General features: G+C 41.2%; 1 protein-coding gene across 8 annotated transcripts in view; it reads left to right on the top strand.

The window, feature by feature from the left end:
- CAMTA1 (calmodulin binding transcription activator 1) overlaps window positions 1–26,825 on the top strand; it is a 2,164,810-nt gene that overhangs the window by 474,660 nt on the left and 1,663,325 nt on the right. The window lies entirely within an intron of this gene.

Raw genomic sequence — 26,825 nt, 5'->3', positions numbered from 1 at the left:
CAGCAATGCAGCTATCAGGGAGCCTTCTAGGGCAGCCCAATGAGCTACAGCGCTGAGGAAAAAAAAAAAAAAATGTAGCTTCCACTGTCCCTGCACACCGAAGGTGGTGTTGGGCAGTGGAAATCGCTACAGCACAAGCGGTTTGGTGGTTAATGGACCCTGCCTAACGCTATCCCTGCTTCTGACGAAGCGGCAGCAACCTCTCCCTAAGCTCAGATCAGCAGCAGTAACATGGCGGTCGGCGGGAACTCCCCTTTATAGCCCCTGTGACGCCGCGGACAGCAAGCCAATCACTGCAATGCCCTTCTCTAAGATGGTGGGGACCAGGACCTATGTCATCACGCTGCCCACACTCTGCGTTTACCTTCATTGGCTGAGAAATGGCGCTTTTCGCGTCATTGAAACGCGACTTTGGCGCGAAAGTCGCGTACCGCATCGCCGACCCCGCACAGGGGTCGGATCGGGTTTCATGAAACCCGACTTTGCCAAAAGTCGGCGACTTTTGAAAATGAACAACCCGTTTCGCTCAACCCTACTCAATAGTAATAGGTGCCAGTAGATTATTATCTGTACCAGAATTTCGCCATAGTAATAGGTGCCAGCAGAGTATTATCTACACCAAAATTGCTCCATATTAATAGGTGCCAGCAGAGGGTTATCTACACCAGAATTGCTCCATAGTAATAGGTGCCAGCGGAGTATTATCTACAACAGAATTGTTCCATAGTAGTAGGTGCCAGCAGAGTATTATCTACACCAGATTTGCTCCATAGTAATAGAAGCCAGCAGAGTATTATCTACACCACAATTGCTGCATAGTAATTGGAGCCAGCAGAGTATTATCTACACCGGAATTTCTCCATAGTAATAGGAGCCAGCAGAGTATTATCTACACCAGATTTTCTCCATAGTAATAGGTGCCAGCAGGGTATTATCTACACCAGAATTGCACCATAGCAATAGGTTTCAGCGGAGTATTATCTACACCAGAATTGCTCCATATTAATAGGTGCCAGTGGCGTATTTTCTACACCTGAATTGTGCCATAATAATAGGTGCCAGTGGATTATTATCTACACCAGAATTGCTCCACAGTATTTGGTGCTAGCAGAGTATTATCTACACCAGAATTGCTCCATATTATTAGGTGCCAGCAGAGTATTATCTATACCAGAATTGCGCCATATTAATAGGTGCCAGTGGAGTATTTTCTACACCTGAATTGCTCCATATTAATAGGTGCCAGTGGATTATTATCTACACCAGAATTGCTTCATAGTAATAGGAGCCAGTAGAGTATTATCTACACCAGAATTGCGCCGTAGTAATAGGAGCCAGCAGAGTATTATCTACACCAGAATTGCTCCATAGTAATAGGAGCCAGCAGAGTATTATCTACACCAGAATTGCTCCATATTATTAGGAGCCAGCAGAGTATTATCTACTCCAGAATTGCTCCATAGTAATAGGAGCCAGCAGAGTATTATCTACACCAGAATTGCTCCATAGTAATAGGTGCCAACAGAGTATTATCTACACCAGATTTTCTCCACAGTATTTGGTGCTAGCAGAGGATTATCTACACCAGAATTGCACCATAGCAATAGGTTTCAGCGGAGTATAATCTGCACCAGAATTGCTCCATAGTAATAGGAGCCAGCAGAGTATTATCTGCACCAGAATTGCGCCATAGTAATAGGTGCCAGCAGAGTATTATCTGCACCAGAATTGCTCCATAGTAATAGGTGCCAGCAGAGTATTATCTACACCAGAATTGCTCCATAGTAATAGGAGCCAGCGGAGTATTATCTACACCAGAATTGCTTCATAGTAATAGGAGCCAGTAGAGTATTATCTACACCAGAATTGCGCCGTAGTAATAGGAGCCAGCAGAGTATTATCTACACCAGAAATGCTCCATAGTAATAGGAGCCAGCAGAGTATTATCTACACCAGAATTGCTCCATATTATTAGGAGCCAGCAGAGTATTATCTACTCCAGAATTGCTCCATAGTAATAGGAGCCAGCAGAATATTATCTACACCAAAATTGCTCCATATTAATAGGTGCCAGCAGAGGGTTATCTACACCAGAATTGCTCCATAGTAATAGGTGCCAGCGGAGTATTATCTACAACAGAATTGTTCCATAGTAGTAGGTGCCAGCAGAGTATTATCTACACCAGATTTGCTCCATAGTAATAGAAGCCAGCAGAGTATTATCTACACCACAATTGCTGCATAGTAATTGGAGCCAGCAGAGTATTATCTACACCGGAATTTCTCCATAGTAATAGGAGCCAGCAGAGTATTATCTACACCAGATTTTCTCCATAGTAATAGGTGCCAGCAGGGTATTATCTACACCAGAATTGCACCATAGCAATAGGTTTCAGCGGAGTATTATCTACACCAGAATTGCTCCATATTAATAGGTGCCAGTGGCGTATTTTCTACACCTGAATTGTGCCATAATAATAGGTGCCAGTGGATTATTATCTACACCAGAATTGCTCCACAGTATTTGGTGCTAGCAGAGTATTATCTACACCAGAATTGCTCCATATTATTAGGTGCCAGCAGAGTATTATCTATACCAGAATTGCGCCATATTAATAGGTGCCAGTGGAGTACTTTCTACACCTGAATTGCTCCATATTAATAGGTGCCAGTGGATTATTATCTACACCAGAATTGCTTCATAGTAATAGGAGCCAGTAGAGTATTATCTACACCAGAATTGCTCCATAGTAATAGGAGCCAGCAGAGTATTATCTACACCAGAATTGCTCCATATTATTAGGAGCCAGCAGAGTATTATCTACTCCAGAATTGCTCCATAGTAATAGGAGCCAGCAGAGTATTATCTACACCAGAATTGCTCCATAGTAATAGGTGCCAACAGAGTATTATCTACACCAGATTTTCTCCACAGTATTTGGTGCTAGCAGAGGATTATCTACACCAGAATTGCACCATAGCAATAGGTTTCAGCGGAGTATAATCTGCACCAGAATTGCTCCATAGTAATAGGAGCCAGCAGAGTATTATCTGCACCAGAATTGCGCCATAGTAATAGGTGCCAGCAGAGTATTATCTGCACCAGAATTGCGCCATAGTAATAGGTGCCAGCAGAGTATTATCTACACCAGAATTGCTCCATAGTAATAGGAGCCAGCGGAGTATTATCTACACCAGAATTGCTTCATAGTAATAGGAGCCAGTAGAGTATTATCTACACCAGAATTGCGCCGTAGTAATAGGAGCCAGCAGAGTATTATCTACACCAGAATTGCTCCATAGTAATAGGAGCCAGCAGAGTATTATCTACACCAGAATTGCTCCATATTATTAGGAGCCAGCAGAGTATTATCTACTCCAGAATTGCTCCATAGTAATAGGAGCCAGCAGAGTATTATCTACACCAGAATTGCTCCATAGTAATAGGTGCCAACAGAGTATTATCTACACCAGATTTTCTCCACAGTATTTGGTGCTAGCAGAGGATTATCTACACCAGAATTGCACCATAGCAATAGGTTTCAGCGGAGTATAATCTGCACCAGAATTGCTCCATAGTAATAGGAGCCAGCAGAGTATTATCTGCACCAGAATTGCGCCATAGTAATAGGTGCCAGCAAATTATTATCTGCACCAGAATTGCGCCATAGTAATAGGTGCAAGCAGAGTATTATCTACACCAGAATTGCTCCATAGTAATAGGAGCCAGCAGAGTATTATCTGCACCAGAATTTCTCCATAGTAATAGGAGCCCGCAGAGTATTATCTATACCAGAATTGCTCCATAGTAATAGGAGCCCGCAGAATATTATCTATACCAGAATTGCTCCATAGTAATAGGTGCCAGCAGAGTATTATCTGCAACAGAATTGCACCATAGTAATAGGAGCCAGCAGAGTATTATCTACACCAGAATTGTTCCATAGTAATAGGTTCCAGCAGAGTATTATCTGCACCAGAATTGCTCCATAGTAATAGGTGCCAGCAGAGTATTATCTGCACCAGAATTGCTCCACAGTAATAGGAGCCAGCAGAGTATTATCTACACCAGAATTGCTCCATAGTAATAGGTGCCAGCAGAGTATTATCTACACCAGAATTGCTCCATAGTAATAGGAACCAGCAGAGTATTATCTACACCAGAATTGCTCCATAGTAATAGGTGCCAGCAGAGTATTATCTGCACCAGAATTGCTCCATAGTAATAGGTGCCAGCAGAGTATTATCTACACCAGAATTGCTCCATAGTAATAGGAACCCGCAAAGTATTATCTACACCAGAATTGCTGCATAGTAATAGGAGCCAGCAGAGTCTTATCTACACCAGAATTGCTCCATAGTAATAGGTGCCAGCAGAGTATTATCTGCACCAGAATTGCTCCATAGTAATAGGTGCCAGCAGAGTATTATCTGCACCAGAATTGCTCCAGAGTAATAGGTGCCAGCAGGGTATTATCTACACCAGAATTGCTCCATAGTAATAGGGGCCAGCAGAGTATTATCTACACCAGATTTTCTCCACAGTATTTGGTGCTAGCAGAGTATTATCTACACCAGAATTGCACCATAGCAATAGGTTTCAGCGGAGTATTATTTACACCAGAATTGCGCCATATTAATAGGTGCCAGTGGAGTATTTTCTACACCTGAATTGTGCCATAATAGGTGCCAGTGGATTATTATCTACACCAAAATTGCTCCATAGTAGTAGGAGCCCACAGAATATTATCTATACCAGAATTGCGCCATAGTAATAGGTGCCAGCAGAGTATTATCTACACCAGAATTGCGCCATAGTAATAGGAGCCAGCAGAGTATTGTCTACACCAGAATTGCTCCATATTAATAGGTGCCAGCAGAGTATTATCTACACCACAATTGCGCCATAGTAATAGGAGCCAGCAGAGTATTATCTACACCAGAATTGCTCCATAGTAATAGGTGCCAGCAGAGTATTATCTACACCAGAATTGCTCCATAGTAATAGGTGCCAGCAGAGTATTATCTACACCAGAATTGCTCCATAGTAATAGGTGCCAGCAGAGTATTATCTACACCAGAATTGCGCCATAGTAATAGGAGCCAGCAGAGTATTATCTACACCAGAATTGCTCCATATTAATAGGTGCCAGCAGAGTATTATCTACACCAGAATTGCTCCATAGTAATAGGTGCCAGCAGAGTATTATCTACACCAGAATTGCTCCATAGTAATAGGAGCCAGCAGAGTATTATCTACACCAGAATTGCGCCATAGTAATAGGAGCCAGCAGAGTATTATCTACACCAGAATTGCTCTATAGTAATAGGAGCCAGCAGAGTATTATCTACACCAGAATTGCTCCATAGTAATAGGTGCCAGCAGAGTATTATCTACACCAGAATTGCGCCATAGTAATAGGAGCCAGCAGAGTATTATCTACACCAGAATTGCTCCATAGTAATAGGTGCCAGCAGAGTATTATCTACACCAGAATTGCTCCATAGTAATAGGTGCCAGCAGAGTATTATCTACACCAGAATTGCTCCATAGTAATAGGTGCCAGCAGAGTATTATCTACACCAGAATTGCTCCATAGTAATAGGAGCCAGCAGAGTATTATCTACACCAGAATTGCGCCATAGTAATAGGTGCCAGTGGAGTATTTTCTACACCTGAATTGTGCCATAATAGGTGCCAGTGGATTATTATCTACACCAAAATTGCTCCATAGTAGTAGGAGCCCACAGAGTATTATCTATACCAGAATTGCGCCATAGTAATAGGTGCCAGCAGAGTATTATCTACACCAGAATTGCTCCATAGTAATAGGTGCCAGCAGAGTATTATCTACACCAGAATTGCGCCATAGTAATAGGAGCCAGCAGAGTATTGTCTACACCAGAATTGCTCCATAGTAATAGGAACCAGCAGAGTATTATCTACACCAGAATTGCTGCATAGTAATAGGAACCAGCAGAGTATTATCTACACCAGAATTGCTGCATAGTAATAGGAGCCAGCAGAGTATTATCTACACCAGAATTGCTCCATAGTAATAGGAACCAGCAGAGTATTATCTACACCAGAATTGCTGCATAGTAATAGGAGCCAGCAGAGTATTATCTACACCAGAATTGCGCCATAGTAATAGGAGCCAGCAGAGTATTATCTACACCAGAATTGCTCCATAGCAATAGGTTTCAGCGGAGTATTATCTACACCAGAATTGCTCCATATTAATAGGTGCCAGTGGCGTATTTTCTACACCTGAATTGTGCCATAATAATAGGTGCCAGTGGATTATTATCTACACCAGAATTGCTCCACAGTATTTGGTGCTAGCAGAGTATTATCTACACCAGAATTGCTCCATATTATTAGGTGCCAGCAGAGTATTATCTATACCAGAATTGCGCCATATTAATAGGTGCCAGTGGAGTATTTTCTACACCTGAATTGCTCCATATTAATAGGTGCCAGTGGATTATTATCTACACCAGAATTGCTTCATAGTAATAGGAGCCAGTAGAGTATTATCTACACCAGAATTGCGCCGTAGTAATAGGAGCCAGCAGAGTATTATCTACACCAGAATTGCTCCATAGTAATAGGAGCCAGCAGAGTATTATCTACACCAGAATTGCTCCATATTATTAGGAGCCAGCAGAGTATTATCTACTCCAGAATTGCTCCATAGTAATAGGAGCCAGCAGAGTATTATCTACACCAGAATTGCTCCATAGTAATAGGTGCCAACAGAGTATTATCTACACCAGATTTTCTCCACAGTATTTGGTGCTAGCAGAGGATTATCTACACCAGAATTGCACCATAGCAATAGGTTTCAGCGGAGTATAATCTGCACCAAAATTGCTCCATAGTAATAGGAGCCAGCAGAGTATTATCTGCACCAGAATTGCGCCATAGTAATAGGTGCCAGCAGAGTATTATCTGCACCAGAATTGCTCCATAGTAATAGGTGCCAGCAGAGTATTATCTACACCAGAATTGCTCCATAGTAATAGGAGCCAGCGGAGTATTATCTACACCAGAATTGCTTCATAGTAATAGGAGCCAGTAGAGTATTATCTACACCAGAATTGCGCCGTAGTAATAGGAGCCAGCAGAGTATTATCTACACCAGAAATGCTCCATAGTAATAGGAGCCAGCAGAGTATTATCTACACCAGAATTGCTCCATATTATTAGGAGCCAGCAGAGTATTATCTACTCCAGAATTGCTCCATAGTAATAGGAGCCAGCAAAGTATTATCTACACCAAAATTGCTCCATATTAATAGGTGCCAGCAGAGGGTTATCTACACCAGAATTGCTCCATAGTAATAGGTGCCAGCGGAGTATTATCTACAACAGAATTGTTCCATAGTAGTAGGTGCCAGCAGAGTATTATCTACACCAGATTTGCTCCATAGTAATAGAAGCCAGCAGAGTATTATCTACACCACAATTGCTGCATAGTAATTGGAGCCAGCAGAGTATTATCTACACCAGAATTGCTCTATAGTAATAGGAGCCAGCAGAGTATTATCTACACCAGAATTGCTCCATAGTAATAGGTGCCAGCAGGGTATTATCTACACCAGAATTGCACCATAGCAATAGGTTTCAGCGGAGTATTATCTACACCAGAATTGCTCCATATTAATAGGTGCCAGTGGCGTATTTTCTACACCTGAATTGTGCCATAATAATAGGTGCCAGTGGATTATTATCTACACCAGAATTGCTCCACAGTATTTGGTGCTAGCAGAGTATTATCTACACCAGAATTGCTCCATATTATTAGGTGCCAGCAGAGTATTATCTATACCAGAATTGCGCCATATTAATAGGTGCCAGTGGAGTACTTTCTACACCTGAATTGCTCCATATTAATAGGTGCCAGTGGATTATTATCTACACCAGAATTGCTTCATAGTAATAGGAGCCAGTAGAGTATTATCTACACCAGAATTGCGCCGTAGTAATAGGAGCCAGCAGAGTATTATCTACACCAGAATTGCTCCATAGTAATAGGAGCCAGCAGAGTATTATCTACACCAGAATTGCTCCATATTATTAGGAGCCAGCAGAGTATTATCTACTCCAGAATTGCTCCATAGTAATAGGAGCCAGCAGAGTATTATCTACACCAGAATTGCTCCATAGTAATAGGTGCCAACAGAGTATTATCTACACCAGATTTTCTCCACAGTATTTGGTGCTAGCAGAGGATTATCTACACCAGAATTGCACCATAGCAATAGGTTTCAGCGGAGTATAATCTGCACCAGAATTGCTCCATAGTAATAGGAGCCAGCAGAGTATTATCTGCACCAGAATTGCGCCATAGTAATAGGTGCCAGCAGAGTATTATCTGCACCAGAATTGCGCCATAGTAATAGGTGCCAGCAGAGTATTATCTTCACCAGAATTGCTCCATAGTAATAGGAGCCAGCGGAGTATTATCTACACCAGAATTGCTTCATAGTAATAGGAGCCAGTAGAGTATTATCTACACCAGAATTGCGCCGTAGTAATAGGAGCCAGCAGAGTATTATCTACACCAGAATTGCTCCATAGTAATAGGAGCCAGCAGAGTATTATCTACACCAGAATTGCTCCATATTATTAGGAGCCAGCAGAGTATTATCTACTCCAGAATTGCTCCATAGTAATAGGAGCCAGCAGAGTATTATCTACACCAGAATTGCTCCATAGTAATAGGTGCCAACAGAGTATTATCTACACCAGATTTTCTCCACAGTATTTGGTGCTAGCAGAGGATTATCTACACCAGAATTGCACCATAGCAATAGGTTTCAGCGCAGTATAATCTGCACCAGAATTGCTCCATAGTAATAGGAGCCAGCAGAGTATTATCTGCACCAGAATTGCGCCATAGTAATAGGTGCCAGCAAAGTATTATCTGCACCAGAATTGCGCCATAGTAATAGGTGCAAGCAGAGTATTATCTACACCAGAATTGCTCCATAGTAATAGGAGCCAGCAGAGTATTATCTGCACCAGAATTTCTCCATAGTAATAGGAGCCCGCAGAGTATTATCTATACCAGAATTGCTCCATAGTAATAGGAGCCCGCAGAATATTATCTATACCAGAATTGCTCCATAGTAATAGGTGCCAGCAGAGTATTATCTGCAACAGAATTGCACCATAGTAATAGGAGCCAGCAGAGTATTATCTACACCAGAATTGTTCCATAGTAATAGGTTCCAGCAGAGTATTATCTGCACCAGAATTGCTCCATAGTAATAGGTGCCAGCAGAGTATTATCTGCACCAGAATTGCTCCACAGTAATAGGAGCCAGCAGAGTATTATCTACACCAGAATTGCTCCATAGTAATAGGTGCCAGCAGAGTATTATCTACACCAGAATTGCTCCATAGTAATAGGAACCAGCAGAGTATTATCTACACCAGAATTGCTCCATAGTAATAGGTGCCAGCAGAGTATTATCTACACCAGAATTGCTCCATAGTAATAGGAACCCGCAAAGTATTATCTACACCAGAATTGCTGCATAGTAATAGGAGCCAGCAGAGTCTTATCTACACCAGAATTGCTCCATAGTAATAGGTGCCAGCAGAGTATTATCTGCACCAGAATTGCTCCATAGTAATAGGTGCCAGCAGAGTATTATCTGCACCAGAATTGCTCCAGAGTAATAGGTGCCAGCAGGGTATTATCTACACCAGAATTGCTCCATAGTAATAGGGGCCAGCAGAGTATTATCTACACCAGATTTTCTCCACAGTATTTGGTGCTAGCAGAGTATTATCTACACCAGAATTGCACCATAGCAATAGGTTTCAGCGGAGTATTATTTACACCAGAATTGCGCCATATTAATAGGTGCCAGTGGAGTATTTTCTACACCTGAATTGTGCCATAATAGGTGCCAGTGGATTATTATCTACACCAAAATTGCTCCATAGTAGTAGGAGCCCACAGAATATTATCTATACCAGAATTGCGCCATAGTAATAGGTGCCAGCAGAGTATTATCTACACCAGAATTGCGCCATAGTAATAGGAGCCAGCAGAGTATTGTCTACACCAGAATTGCTCCATATTAATAGGTGCCAGCAGAGTATTATCTACACCACAATTGCGCCATAGTAATAGGAGCCAGCAGAGTATTATCTACACCAGAATTGCTCCATAGTAATAGGTGCCAGCAGAGTATTATCTACACCAGAATTGCTCCATAGTAATAGGTGCCAGCAGAGTATTATCTACACCAGAATTGCTCCATAGTAATAGGTGCCAGCAGAGTATTATCTACACCAGAATTGCGCCATAGTAATAGGAGCCAGCAGAGTATTATCTACACCAGAATTGCTCCATATTAATAGGTGCCAGCAGAGTATTATCTACACCAGAATTGCTCCATAGTAATAGGTGCCAGCAGAGTATTATCTACACCAGAATTGCTCCATAGTAATAGGAGCCAGCAGAGTATTATCTACACCAGAATTGCGCCATAGTAATAGGAGCCAGCAGAGTATTATCTACACCAGAATTGCTCTATAGTAATAGGAGCCAGCAGAGTATTATCTACACCAGAATTGCTCCATAGTAATAGGTGCCAGCAGAGTATTATCTACACCAGAATTGCGCCATAGTAATAGGAGCCAGCAGAGTATTATCTACACCAGAATTGCTCCATAGTAATAGGTGCCAGCACAGTATTATCTACACCAGAATTGCTCCATAGTAATAGGTGCCAGCAGAGTATTATCTACACCAGAATTGCTCCATAGTAATAGGTGCCAGCAGAGTATTATCTACACCAGAATTGCTCCATAGTAATAGGAGCCAGCAGAGTATTATCTACACCAGAATTGCGCCATAGTAATAGGTGCCAGTGGAGTATTTTCTACACCTGAATTGTGCCATAATAGGTGCCAGTGGATTATTATCTACACCAAAATTGCTCCATAGTAGTAGGAGCCCACAGAGTATTATCTATACCAGAATTGCGCCATAGTAATAGGTGCCAGCAGAGTATTATCTACACCAGAATTGCTCCATAGTAATAGGTGCCAGCAGAGTATTATCTACACCAGAATTGCGCCATAGTAATAGGAGCCAGCAGAGTATTGTCTACACCAGAATTGCTCCATAGTAATAGGAACCAGCAGAGTATTATCTACACCAGAATTGCTGCATAGTAATAGGAACCAGCAGAGTATTATCTACACCAGAATTGCTGCATAGTAATAGGAGCCAGCAGAGTATTATCTACACCAGAATTGCTCCATAGTAATAGGAACCAGCAGAGTATTATCTACACCAGAATTGCTGCATAGTAATAGGAGCCAGCAGAGTATTATCTACACCAGAATTGCGCCATAGTAATAGGAGCCAGCAGAGTATTATCTACACCAGAATTGCTCCATAGTAATAGGAACCAGCAGAGTATTATCTGCACCAGAATTGCTCCATAGTAATAGGTGCCAGCAGAGTATTATCTACACCAGAATTGCTCCATAGTAATAGGAACCCGCAGAGTATTACCTACACCAGAATTGCTGCATAGTAATAGGAGCCAGCAGAGTCTTATCTACACCAGAATTGCTCCATAGTAATAGGTGCCAGCAGAGTATTATCTGCACCAGAATTGCTCCATAGTAATAGGTGCCAGCAGAGTATTATCTGCACCAGAATTGCTCCAGAGTAATAGGTGCCAGCAGGGTATTATCTACACCAGAATTGCTCCATAGTAATAGGGGCCAGCAGAGTATTATCTACACCAGATTTTCTCCACAGTATTTGGTGCTAGCAGAGTATTATCTACACCAGAATTGCACCATAGCAATAGGTTTCAGCGGAGTATTATTTACACCAGAATTGCGCCATATTAATAGGTGCCAGTGGAGTATTTTCTACACCTGAATTGTGCCATAATAGGTGCCAGTGGATTATTATCTACACCAAAATTGCTCCATAGCAGTAGGAGCCCACAGAGTATTATCTATACCAGAATTGCGCCATAGTAATAGGTGCCAGCAGAGTATTATCTACACCAGAATTGCGCCATAGTAATAGGAGCCAGCAGAGTATTGTCTACACCAGAATTGCTCCATATTAATAGGTGCCAGCAGAGTATTATCTACACCACAATTGCGCCATAGTAATAGGAGCCAGCAGAGTATTATCTACACCAGAATTGCTCCATAGTAATAGGTGCCAGCAGAGTATTATCTACACCAGAATTGCTCCATAGTAATAGGTGCCAGCAGAGTATTATCTACACCAGAATTGCTCCATAGTAATAGGTGCCAGCAGAGTATTATCTACACCAGAATTGCGCCATAGTAATAGGAGCCAGCAGAGTATTATCTACACCAGAATTGCTCAATATTAATAGGTGCCAGCAGAGTATTATCTACACCAGAATTGCGCCATAGTAATAGGAGCCAGCAGAGTATTATCTACACCAGAATTGCTCCATAGTAATAGGGGCCAGCAGAGTATTATCTACACCTGAATTGCGCCATAGTAATAGGAGCCAGCAGAGTATTATCTACACCAGAATTGCTCTATAGTAATAGGAGCCAGCAGAGTATTATCTACACCAGAATTGCTCCATAGTAATAGGTGCCAGCAGAGTATTATCTACACCAGAATTGCGCCATAGTAATAGGAGCCAGCAGAGTATTATCTACACCAGAATTGCTCCATAGTAATAGGTGCCAGCAGAGTATTATCTACACCAGAATTGCTCCATAGTAATAGGTGCCAGCAGAGTATTATCTACACCAGAATTGCGCCATAGTAATAGGAGCCAGCAGAGTATTATCTACACCAGAATTGCTCCATAGTAATAGGAGCCAGCAGAGTATTATCTACACCAGAATTGCTCCATAGTAATAGGTGCCAGCAGAGTATTATCTACACCAGAATTGCTCCATAGTAATAGGTGACAGCAGAGTATTATCTACACCAGAATTGCTCTATAGTAATAGGAGCCAGCAGAGTATTATCTACACCAGAATTGCTCCATAGTAATAGGTGCCAGCAGAGTATTATCTACACCAGAATTGCGCCATAGTAATAGGAGCCAGCAGAGTATTATCTACACCAGAATTGCTCCATAGTAATAGGTGCCAGCAGAGTATTATCTATACCAGAATTGCTCCATAGTAATAGGTGCCAGCAGAGTATTATCTACACCAGAATTGCTCCATAGTAATAGGTGCCAGCAGAGTATTATCTACACCAGAATTGCTCCATAGTAATAGGAGCCAGCAGAGTATTATCTACACCAGAATTGCGCTATAGCAATAGGTGCCAGCAGAGTATTATCTACACCAGAATTGCTCCATAGTAATAGGTGCCAGCAGAGTATTATCTGCACCAGAATTGCTCCATAGTAATAGGAGCCAGCGGAGTATTATCTACACCAGAATTGCTCCATAGTAATAGGAGCCAGCAGAGTATTATCTACACCAGAATTGCTCCACAGTAATAGGTGCCAGCAGAGTATTATCTGCACCAGAATTGCTCCATAGTAATAGGAGCCAGCAGAGTATTATCTGCACCAGAATTGCTCCATAGTAATAGGAGCCAGCAGAGTATTATCTGCACCAGAATTGCTCCATAGAAATAGGAGCCAGCAGAGTATTTTCTACACCAGAATTGCTCCATAGTAATAGGAGCCAGCAGAGTATTATCTGCACCAGAATTGCTTCATAGAAATAGGAGCCAGCAGAGTATTATCTACACCAGAATTGCTCCATAGTAATAGGAGCCAGCAGAGTATTATCTGCACCAGAATTGCTCCATAGTAATAGGAGCCAGCAGAGTATTATCTGCACCAGAATTGCTCCATAGTAATAGGAGCCAGCAGAGTATTATCTACACCAGAATTGCTCCATAGTAATAGGAGCCAGCAGAGTATTATCTACACCAGAATTGCTCCATAGTAATAGGTGCCAGCAGAGTATTATCTACACCAGAATTGCTCCATAGTAATAGGAGCCAGCAGAGTATTATCTACACAAGAATTGCTCCATAGTAATAGGTGAGAGCAGAGTATTATCTACACCAGAATTGCTCCATAGTAATAGGTGCCAGCAGAGTATTATCTACACCAGAATTGCTCCATAGTAATAGGAACCAGCAGAGTATTATCTACACCAGAATTGCTCCACAGTAATAGGTGCCAGCAGAGTATTATCTACACCAGAATTGCTCCATAGTAATAGGAGCCAGCAGAGTATTATCTACACCAGAATTGCTCCACAGTAATAGGTTCCAGCAGAGTATTATCTACACCAGAATTGCTCCATAGCAATAGGTGCCAGCATAGTATTATCTACACCAGAATTGCTCCATAGCAATAGGTGCCAGCATAGTATTATCTACACCAGAATTGCTCCATAGTAATAGGAGCCAGCAGAGTATTATCTGCACCAGAATTGCTCCATAGAAATAGGAGCCAGCAGAGTATTATCTACACCAGAATTGCTCCATAGTAATCGGAGCCAGCAGAGTATTATCTGCACCAGAATTGCTCCATAGAAATAGGAGCCAGCAGAGTATTATCTACACCAGAATTGCTCCATAGTAATAGGAGCCAGCAGAGTATTATCTGCACCAAAATTGCTCCATAGTAATAGGAGCCAGCAGAGTATTATCTACACAAGAATTGCTCCATAGTAATAGGAGCCAGCAGAGTATTATCTACACCAGAATTGCTCCATAGTAATAGGAGCCAGCAGAGTATTATCTACACCAGAATTGCTCCATAGTAATAGGTGCCAGCAGAGTATTATCTACACCAGAATTGCTCCATAGTAATAGGAACCAGCAGAGTATTATCTGCACCAGAATTGCTCCATAGTAATAGGTGCCAGCAGAGTATTAACTACACCAGAATTGCTCCATAGTAATAGGAACCCGCAGAGTATTACCTACACCAGAATTGCTGCATAGTAATAGGAGCCAGCAGAGTCTTATCTACACCAGAATTGCTCCATAGTAATAGGTGCCAGCAGAGTATTATCTGCACCAGAATTGCTCCATAGTAATAGGTGCCAGCAGAGTATTATCTGCACCAGAATTGCTCCAGAGTAATAGGTGCCAGCAGGGTATTATCTACACCAGAATTGCTCCATAGTAATAGGGGCCAGCAGAGTATTATCTACACCAGATTTTCTCCACAGTATTTGGTGCTAGCAGAGTATTATCTACACCAGAATTGCACCATAGCAATAGGTTTCAGCGGAGTATTATTTACACCAGAATTGCGCCATATTAATAGGTGCCAGTGGAGTATTTTCTACACCTGAATTGTGCCATAATAGGTGCCAGTGGATTATTATCTACACCAAAATTGCTCCATAGTAGTAGGAGCCCACAGAGTATTATCTATACCAGAATTGCGCCATAGTAATAGGTGCCAGCAGAGTATTATCTACACCAGAATTGCGCCATAGTAATAGGAGCCAGCAGAGTATTGTCTACACCAGAATTGCTCCATATTAATAGGTGCCAGCAGAGTATTATCTACACCACAATTGCGCCATAGTAATAGGAGCCAGCAGAGTATTATCTACACCAGAATTGCTCCATAGTAATAGGGGCCAGCAGAGTATTATCTACACCAGAATTGCGCCATAGTAATAGGAGCCAGCAGAGTATTATCTACACCAGAATTGCTCCATAGTAATAGGTGCCAGCAGAGTATTATCTACACCAGAATTGCTCCATAGTAATAGGTGCCAGCAGAGTATTATCTACACCAGAATTGCTCCATAGTAATAGTTGCCAGCAGAGTATTATCTACACCAGAATTGCGCCATAGTAATAGGAGCCAGCAGAGTATTATCTACACCAGAATTGCTCCATATTAATAGGTGCCAGCAGAGTATTATCTACACCAGAATTGCGCCATAGTAATAGGAGCCAGCAGAGTATTATCTACACCAGAATTGCTCCATAGTAATAGGGGCCAGCAGAGTATTATCTACACCAGAATTGCGCCATAGTAATAGGAGCCAGCAGAGTATTATCTACACCAGAATTGCGCCATAGTAATAGGAGCCAGCAGAGTATTATCTACACCAGAATTGCTCTATAGTAATAGGAGCCAGCAGAGTATTATCTACACCAGAATTGCTCCATAGTAATAGGTGCCAGCAGAGTATTATCTACACCAGAATTGCGCCATAGTAATAGGAGCCAGCAGAGTATTATCTACACCAGAATTGCTCCATAGTAATAGGTGCCAGCAGAGTATTATCTACACCAGAATTGCTCCATAGTAATAATTGCCAGCAGAGTATTATCTACACCAGAATTGCGCCATAGTAATAGGAGCCAGCAGAGTATTATCTACACCAGAATTGCTCCATAGTAATAGGAGCCAGCAGAGTATTATCTACACCAGAATTGCTCCATAGTAATAGGTGCCAGCAGAGTATTATCTACACCAGAATTGCTCCATAGTAATAGGTGACAGCAGAGTATTATCTACACCAGATTTGCTCTATAGTAATAGGAGCCAGCAGAGTATTATCTACACCAGAATTGCTCCATAGTAATAGGTGCCAGCAGAGTATTATCTACAACAGAATTGCGCCATAGTAATAGGAGCCAGCAGAGTATTATCTACACCAGAATTGCTCCATAGTTATAGGTGCCAGCAGAGTATTATCTACACCAGAATTGCTCCATAGTAATAGGTGCCAGCAGAGTATTATCTACACCAGAATTGCGCCATAGTAATAGGAGCCAGCAGAATATTATCTACACCAGAATTGCTCCATAGTTATAGGTGCCAGCAGAGTATTATCTACACCAGAATTGCTCCATAGTAATAGGTGCCAGCAGAGTATTATCTACACCAGAATTGCTCCATAGTAATAGGTGCCAGCAGAGTATTATCTACACCAGAATTGCTCCATAGTAATAGGAGCCAGCAGAGTATTATCTACACCAGAATTGCTCCATAGTAATAGGTGCCAGCAGAGTATTATCTACACCAGAATTGCTCCATAGTAATAATTGCCAGCAGAGTATTATCTACACCAGAATTGCGCCATAGTAATAGGAGCCAGCAGAGTATTATCTACACCAGAATTGCTCCATAGTAATAGGAGCCAGCAGAGTATTATCTACACCAGAATTGCTCCATAGTAATAGGTGCCAGCAGAGTATTATCTACACCAGAATTGCTCCATAGTAATAGGTGACAGCAGAGTATTATCTACACCAGATTTGCTCTATAGTAATAGGAGCCAGCAGAGTATTATCTACACCAGAATTGCTCCATAGTAATAGGTGCCAGCAGAGTATTATCTACAACAGAATTGCGCCATAGTAATAGGAGCCAGCAGAGTATTATCTACACCAGAATTGCTCCATAGTTATAGGTGCCAGCAGAGTATTATCTACACCAGAATTGCTCCATAGTAATAGGTGCCAGCAGAGTATTATCTACACCAGAATTGCGCCATAGTAATAGGAGCCAGCAGAATATTATCTACACCAGAATTGCTCCATAGTTATAGGTGCCAGCAGAGTATTATCTACACCAGAATTGCTCCATAGTAATAGGTGCCAGCAGAGTATTATCTACACCAGAATTGCTCCATAGTAATAGGTGCCAGCAGAGTATTATCTACACCAGAATTGCTCCATAGTAATAGGTGCCAGCAGAGTATTATCTACACCAGAATTGCTCCATAGTAATAGGAGCCAGCAGAGTATTATCTACACCAGAATTGCTCCATAGTAATAGGAGCCAGCAGAGTATTATCTACACCAGAATTGCTCCACAGTAATAGGTGCCAGCAGAGTATTATCTGCACCAGAATTGCTCCATAGTAATAGGTGCCAGCAGAGTATTATCTGCACCAGAATTGCTCCATAGTAATAGGAGCCAGCAGAGTATTATCTGCACCAGAATTGCTCCACAGAAATAGGAGCCAGCAGAGTATTATCTACACCAGAATTGCTCCATAGTAATAGGAGCCAGCAGAGTATTATCTGCACCAGAATTGCTCCATAGAAATAGGGGCCAGCAGAGTATTATCTACACCAGAATTGCTCCATAGTAATAGGAGCCAGCAGAGTATTATCTGCACCAGAATTGCGCCATAGAAATAGGAGCCAGCAGAGTATTATCTACACCAGAATTGCTCCATAGTAATAGGAGCCAGCAGAGTATTATCTGCACCAGAATTGCTCCATAGTAATAGGAGCCAGCAGAGTATTATCTGCACCAGAATTGCTCCATAGTAATAGGAGCCAGCAGAGTATTATCTACACCAGAATTGCTCCATAGTAATAGGAGCCAGCAGAGTATTATCTACACCAGAATTGCTCCATAGTAATAGGAGCCAGCAGAGTATTATCTACACCAGAATTGCTCCATAGTAATAGGAGCCAGCAGAGTATTATCTACACCAGAATTGCTCCATAGTAATAGGAGCCAGCAGAGTATTATCTACACCAGAATTGCTCCATAGTAATAGGTGCCAGCAGAGTATTATCTACACCAGAATTGCTCCATAGTAATAGGTGCCAGCAGAGTATTATCTACACCAGAATTGCTCCATAGTAATAGGAGCCAGCAGAGTATTATCTACACAAGAATTGCTCCATAGTAATAGGTTCCAGCAGAGTATTATCTACACCAGAATTGCGCCATAGCAATAGGTGCCAGCAGAGTATTATCTACACCAGAATTGCGCCATAGTAATAGGTGCCAGCAGAGTATTATCTGCACCAGAATTGCTCCATAGTAATAGGAGCCAGCAGAGTATTATCTACACCAGAATTGCTCCATAGTAATAGGAGCCAGCAGAGTATTATCTACACCAGAATTGCTCCATAGTAATAGGAGCCAGCGGAGTATTATCTACACCAGAATTGCTCCACAGTAATAGGTGCCAGCAGAGTTTTTTCTACACATTGCGCTTCTTCTGCCAGCTTGGAAGGGGAAGGGGTGTTGGGAGAAAAAAAGAGAGCATTATACATAATGAATGTATGTTAGTATTGCGGTGTATAAGTATTTTACTCACCTGTAGCATTTGTTCAATTTTTAGGTAGTGTGGTTGCAACATTCTGTCCCTTGGGTGCAGCGCTGCATATTTTTATTGATAAAACTATTCAAGGTTTTCCTGCTGAAAATGCATAATTTATGACAATATTCTGCTGATCCTCCTTGGAATCTCACTTCTGGGCTTCTTACCATTATCACATTGAGCTTGTTAGACTGAATGCGTTTTTTGGGGTCAGACAATTTTAAGGTAAAAAAAAATCTATGATATAAGATAATAAATGAACCATGACTTACCAAAGAAATCCCAAGCCACTCCTGCTCCACCATTGGACTCTACTTATTTCTCTGAGTCATCATGTGTCCTCCACTCACGTGATCGCCACAGGTCTTTTTTGGTTTCAGTGCTGGACACAAAAGACACCAAGGGCAAATGTTTAGCTATAGTAATCACATCGGTAGGTGCCAGTAAACAGAGACCAGTAGGGAACATTGTAGCAGTGGCACTTTAGCCCTAAGAGTTTTTTTAGGTAAGCAATGTTGTTTTATACCATTTAGAACCTTTAGCCAAATTTCTGCAGATCCTAAAGAAAATCTCTTTAAGTGATCAAATTCTATCTGCATTCAGCCACCATTGAAAAAAAAACAATAAACAGTAAAAATTATACAGGGTTATTCCACCGAAAACAATTTTTTTTCCTATCAATTTGCTTATTGTGGGGGTCAAACTGCTGGGACAGTCAGCGATCCTAAGATCAGAGCTCTATTGAGTAGAGTTGGAGGTGTGCAAGCACAGCCTCTGTTACATTCATTGGACTTCCGGAAATAGGTGACTATAGCGCTTAGCATTCTCTCAAGATCACTGGGAATCCAAGCAGTTGGACCCCCAATGTTTAACAAGTTATCCCCTTTCCTATGGATATGGGATCAAATATTATTTGGGATTAATCCCTTAAAGGAATATACTAGCTATCACTTGGTTCTTACTGGAAGATGGCGTCCAAGCTCTGGGGCCATCACCAGTTACTTGAATAAAAGAGTTTTCTGAATTTGTCCCTGTGCAACTTGTCATTGTATGTGATTGCGTTGTATTTCTCACCCTCCATCCCGTCAATCAATCCCCAACCCATAATCAAATATGCTGCTACTTTCTAAAGCTTTAATAACCTAAACAAGCACTAAGTGTTGATGACAATAATGAAAATATTTATTCTAATTGCATTACCTGTATAGTTATTATTGATATCAATATTTATACGAAAATCTAACAATGATAAGAAAAACCATCTTGTTAATTCCATTGGTTATTTTACCACATCTGCATATTACAAATAGGATGTAAAAAAATCTATAAGAATAAGTCCCATCAGACGTTCCGTGGGTAATCAAGATTTTTTTCTTCGTAGCTGACATCAATATCTTCCCGCTAACTGCAGAACGGCAGCATCTTGATAAAGTAGCTGGCACGAAACCCACGTCCACTGTCATAATACACCCTCTCCACATACCCGCCGCGTCAGTGCTACACTCACAATTGATATATGATTGTTTGCAAACACACGTTGGAAAGTGGTTCACTGCCTGATAAATGAGCGTGAAATAAAGGCCGGGGTTAAAACAGGAATAATTGCTTCTGCATTTCAGATTGTGGAAACGCTTGATAAATATCACACTCAACATTTCGTCTGGAGACGCTTTGTTTTACTGGAGATTGATAGAAAATTAACAACTTATATGGGAAGATGCTTCTAAAACAAAACAGTTCTCAAACGCACCTCTCTACATGGCGCTCAGCCCACTTCTCAGCAGTTTGTTCTTACCTGAGTCCCAAAATTCATTCCTGGCACGGGAAATATGTATGTTTAAGATGTATATTATCTTTTAAAGTATTCTTCTATGTATACATATATACATACACTCTCACACATAGCTCATTGACATTGGAATTGAAGCACCAAGAAGGAAAAGCCATGGAATTATGGAAGTCACATGATGGATAGGTGTCGTGATGATGGGAAAATGTTGAAAAAAAATGGTGTCAAAATTTTCCAAATATCTCAATTTTTTTCAGTATCAAGTATGGGAGCTATGCTCAGAAATCCCTGCACTTACATGTCTTAGCTGCTATCAGTGAGGTTATCAATGGAAATGTAAGGGATGTTCTGCTACACTGTGCTCCCTGCACAATTTCCAACCAATGATGTACCAATGATGGCTACATGGGAACAAGATAACACATTATATATATATATATATATATATATATAGTAAGAAAGCAGGAGGTAATATATGTTCTGGATGTCAGGTATGTTTCACTGAGGTGGCTGGCCTTGGTAATGCAAGTCTCAGGAAGTGTGTACCAATAATGAGAGTTTTTATTTAATTGATTTTTGGGTCCGGGATATAGGAGCGAAAAAAAGAGCCTGGGTGGGAAGGGCTGCTTCCATGCTCTGGTTTGGGTCTTAGTGGCCTACTAACAGGCACCTGGGTTCGATTAGCAGAGTGTGTTGCGTTGGAACTGGAGAAAGACAAAGCTGCTGGATAGCCTGTACTGCATCTAGAGACCGTTTGGATTTACCGTACTTTGGTTTAACCAAAGTATGGACATTTTGGTGATTCTTTTATTTGTATTGAAGAAAGGAGGAGTTAGGGTTGCCGGATTGCGCTAACTAAAATAGGTAATAAAGTGCAATCGCAACCCGGGGTCCACCGTGCAGAGATGTAGAACTGTTGCTAGAGAGCAATGACCGAGCACACAGCAAGCAATTACTTGTACACACAGAGTTGACACCACTCAGTGTAAACAGGAGCTTGAGTTCCAAGCTCTGTTACGCCACAGCGAGGAACAGTACAGACATGAAAGTGATGATCTGCTACTGAGATTTGTCACACGCATACAGAAACAAAAGAGCTGCTCTGCAACTGAGCTGTGTCACTCGCACACAGAAATAAAAGAGCTGCTCTGCAACTGAGTTGTGTCACTCACACACAGAAACGAAAGAGCTGCTCTGCAACAGAGCTGTGTCACTCACACACAGAAACGGAAAAGCTGCTCTGCAACAGAGCTTAATACCCTGACTAAGGTTGTGCTTTCTCTGGAACTCTAGTGTGCTAACTGCACACATGTAGGAACCAGATGCTAAGCCAATGGCTAATTGCCCCCACTGAGGCTAGCTGCCTGCCTACATGTGCAGTCCCAAGCTGGACAGACACACAACACTTGCAGACAGAGTGGTAGAGACTCCACTCACATAGCCATACATAAAATGATACTAGCACATCGGCGTGCACCTCTGAGAGCCTTTTAAACATTAGGCTCCACCCCAAACACTGACACCCAGCAGGCCGTGACATAGCCCACAGGCCAATCTGGAGCTGCCACATCACGGACATGCTCAGTAAGGTGATTTCTAGACTTAGGCTGCAGAGCACAAGACTGCACCTGCGCAACACTGCTTACTATAGGTTTGGCTGGAGAGCCAGCAGTAACCAAGCACATACCAGGACCCTGAGCAAAATGCTGGGACCCATGTCTATGCTGAGCAGCAATCTGAGCCGTCAGACCTGAATGGGAGACCGCAGAGGCAGATAAGGCTTGGGATCTATCCCGTACAGCAGGAGAATCCAGACACCTTACTGGAGGTTCTTTATTTTGGAGCTGTAAAGTTCATGAAGGAAAATAAACTTTATTTTGTTATGAGATTAAAACCCTGTTCCCGCACAAATCCAGGCGACTACCAGGGAGCTGAACCCCTATAATTTGCATAATATATATATGCACAGCTTTGGCAAAAATTAAGAGACCAACACATCAACACCCTGTCATGGGCAGCCCAATCTCCAGACCTGAACCCCATTGAAAACCTCTGGAATGTAATCAAGAGGATGATGGATAGTCACAAGCCATCACACAGAGAAGAACTGCTTACATTTTAGCGCCAGAAGTAGTGTGAAAGACTGGTGGAAAGCATGCCAAGATGCATGAAAGCTGTGATTAAAAATCATGGTTATTCCACAAAATATTGATTTCTGAAATCTTCCTGAGTAAAAACATTAGTATTGTTGTTTCTAAATGATCATGAACTTGTTTTCTCTGCATTATTTGAGGTCTGAAAGCACATTTTTTTTTTGTTTTTTTTTTACCATTTCTCCTTTTCAGTAAAAAAAATTACAAAATTTATTGCTCGGAACTTCAGAGACATGTTGTCAGAAGTTTATAGAATAAAAGAACAATTTACATTTTACTCAAAAATATACCTATAGAGAAAAATCAGGCAAACTGAAAATTTTGCAGTGGTCTCTTAATTTTTGCCAGAGCTGTGTATATATATATATATATATATATATATATATATATATATATATATATATATATATATATATATATACATACATGTATATATAGATAGATAGATAGATAGATAGATATAGTAATGCTTTGGCTCCTGTCATATATTATTATGAGGAATCTGAATGGAAATTTTGGCAAGAAGCTACAAAGTAAAAGATAGGTATAATAAAAAAGACTTTGTAATTAATTTTCTTTTTTTTTTTTATAACACAGTGAATTTCTTTTGGGTATTACCTAAATGGGTTTTCACAATGAAAACTTCTGTTTCAAAAATCCATTATTCACTAATGTAATCTCCCCTTAATCTCTTCCTACGGGTTCCCCACTCTATCCTGTTTGTTTACAATCAATGCTTCAGTTTCTGACTTCATGGATGTAATTTCCCAGCTTGTCATCCAGAGCTCCCTCCACCCATCCATGATTTCTTAGGCTACATTCCTACAATGAGTTTTTGGTGACTTTTTTTAATTTGTGTGAAAAAAATGCAAGTAAACTGTTTTAAGTGCAGAAAATCTGCAACATCAAAAACTCACCAAAAGCGCATCGTGGGAATGTAACCGTAGCATTTCTTTTGACGAGAAAGTTTTTTGTGGGTTTTTGTTTGCATGAAATCACTAATACCAGGCTCAGGACCCTCAGCCCTTTCTGTATGGAATTACAATGTATATTTTTTTCATTGATTGCTTCTGTCAATATTTACAGTAAAATTCCTTCTGACATTAATGGGGTCAGACCGGCTCTTGAGTTGCGGAACCTTAGCTCCTGGCTGGAAACAAATGCCGTACTATTAGAATCTTTGGACTATGGAGTGCCAGAAAAACAGAATTATTTAGTCGATAAGAGGTCCGTCAAACATGATATTCTTAGTATACATCAACACAATCCCTTCTTTACAGCTTTAGCTTTATGTCTAGCTTGCATTTATGTGACAAAGAAGATCCAACTCATAACCGGCTTTCCGCTTTAGGCGATGGATCTTCCCGACAACCAGTAGTTCCATCTTTACGTTATTACCTGCGGCTTTTTGTCTAAACAATAATTTTATTAGAATATTATACTGACATGCCGGCTCTAAATCACATTGTGGCCTGGCGTAGCTGACATCTCATCCAAGGCTATATCCCCATCATGTAACAACTCAGATTGAATTTCGCAGTAACATCAATGCTCCAGAGACTGGGAAGCATCAAAAGCTCAGGAAAAAAATAATCTCACATCCCAGTGTGTTTTAATCATGCAGAGTGACTCTGAGCCATATCAGCCATGTACAGTATGTCGCTAGTGTGTCGGTGCCTGCAGGTCGAGGGCCGAGGAAACCATCTGATTCACAGTTCATGTGATATAATACTCATATAAATATAAAAACACTCTTAGAGTTGCACAGTCCAGTGCAAAAACTAGCACATTGGTCATGATCTCGCATATCTCATGTATATGGCCACATTTAGGCCATGTTCACACTTAGTTTTTGGATGAGATTTTTAAGCAGATCTGCACCTAAATGCTCCCCCAAATCACTGCAAAAACTCTGGGTAACACTCTCCCAATTAATTTCCATGGAAAATCCACTTTGCTCTTTGCATGAGTTTTTTTTTTAGCTATTTTTCCCATGCCTGGTGGGACAAAAAAGTGCATATCACTTATTGGAAGTGAATCCTGAAAGACATCACTACACAGTAGGCACTGTCAAATCAAAAGGAAAAAGAAACTCTTCCAAAAGCTTCCAAAACCATTTCAAAAAAAGCCTTAGGAAAAAAAATAGTACATCCAATAAATCCTCCCCCCACAAACAAGAAACAAACAAACATTTTTTCTGCAGTTTCCACTTGAAACCTTGTGGTTATTAAAAGTATCCAAAATATCTGTGTGAACATAGCCCAAGAGTATGTTCACAATATGCTGGAGGATATTCTCCAAATCTCCCTCGAAAATTCAAAACTTCTCAAACACTTTAAGGTTCTGCTCTGTTTTTGTTCTGAAAAATTTTCCTTAGGCTTTGTGCTCAAGGAGTCTTTTGGCTGAGGTTTTTGGAACTGGAACTGGCTATGTAAAAACTGAGTTTTTCATGGAATTTTCGGAGTGGAAAATGAACTGGAACGGGCTATGTATATATAAGGTCTTTTTGTGCTAGTTTCTGCTGATAAAAACGGGCTGAAAACCTTTAAAAATGAATGAAAGTATGCATATCTTTGGAAATATTACATTATTCAGCAAATGTTTAGTCTTTTGTTACTTCTTCTCGAGCGGTTATAAAAAGTATCATGTTCATTCCTTAGGCGACTTCCACTGGAAGCTTCCCGATCTCTTAATAGAATAGGCTACTTTCACACTGGCGTTTTTTGCCAGACGTCACAATGCGTCGTTTATGGCAAAAAACGCATCCTGCAAAGTTGTTTGCAGGATGCGTTTTTGCCCCATAGATTAACATTAGCGACGCATTGCGACACTTTGCCACACGTCGCAACTGTCGTGCGACGGTTGCGCCGTGTTGTGGCGGACCGCCGGGAGCAAAAAACGTTAAATGTAACGTTTTTTGCTCCTGACGGACCGCTGTTTCCGACCACGCATGTGCGGCCGGAACTCCGCCCCCACCTCTCCGCACCTCGCAATGGGGCAGCGGATGCACCGGAGAAATGCATCCGCTGCACCCATTGTGCAGTGCGCCAAACGCTAGCGTCGGAATCTCTGCCCGACGCATTGCGACGGGGAGATTCCGATGCTAAGGTGAAAGTAGCCTTATATAGCAAAAAGATGTCAGCGGCGGAGCAGCTGCGAAATATGGGCAAAACCATCAGCAGAGTCACTTCAGGAAAAAGTTGCTGGCTTTTTCCTGAAGAAGATTTGTGAGAGAAAACACCAACAGCTGCTCCGATGTCTAAAAATCGCTGTGTGCACATAGCCACTGAGCAGAAACTCTCCAAATCCTCCTCCAAATCTCAAAACACATTAAAAACAAAAGTTTCTGTTTAGATGTCTATACTGAAAAACTGAAAAATGAGCAAAAAGACTCTGTCTGCAGATGGCCTCTAAGCATTTTAAACTAAAGGGAACCTGACAACGTTTTCAAGCAAAAGACTCCGCAGGAAACTTGAGTCTTTTGTGTATTTTTTTCAGTCGTTTCCTGAGTATTTTTTCAGCAGGCTGTTCTTTGGAGGGTTTCCCCATGGTTTTTGTGAAGTCTTTTTTACTTTCATTTTTTGGCTGTTTTTCTCACTCCATTGACTTGTATTGTAAATTATAAACATTTTCTGAAACTCTTAGAAAAATGAAGATTTCACTTCTTTTATCTGTTTGGCGTTTTTTGAAACCTGACGATGTTAAAAGCCATTTAGAAGCCTGAACATATGTGCAGCCAGAAAAGCTTCTTTTTTTTTTTTTTATAGAAATGTGAATATCCATTCTTTTGAACTTTTTTGATACTTTTTTTTAC

The sequence above is a fragment of the Ranitomeya imitator genome, chromosome 10, assembly GCF_032444005.1.
Source record: "Ranitomeya imitator isolate aRanImi1 chromosome 10, aRanImi1.pri, whole genome shotgun sequence".
NCBI classification, from domain to species: Eukaryota; Metazoa; Chordata; class Amphibia; order Anura; family Dendrobatidae; genus Ranitomeya; species Ranitomeya imitator.
Note: the sequence above shows the minus strand (reverse complement) of the source record. Positions and strands in the feature narration are given on the sequence as shown.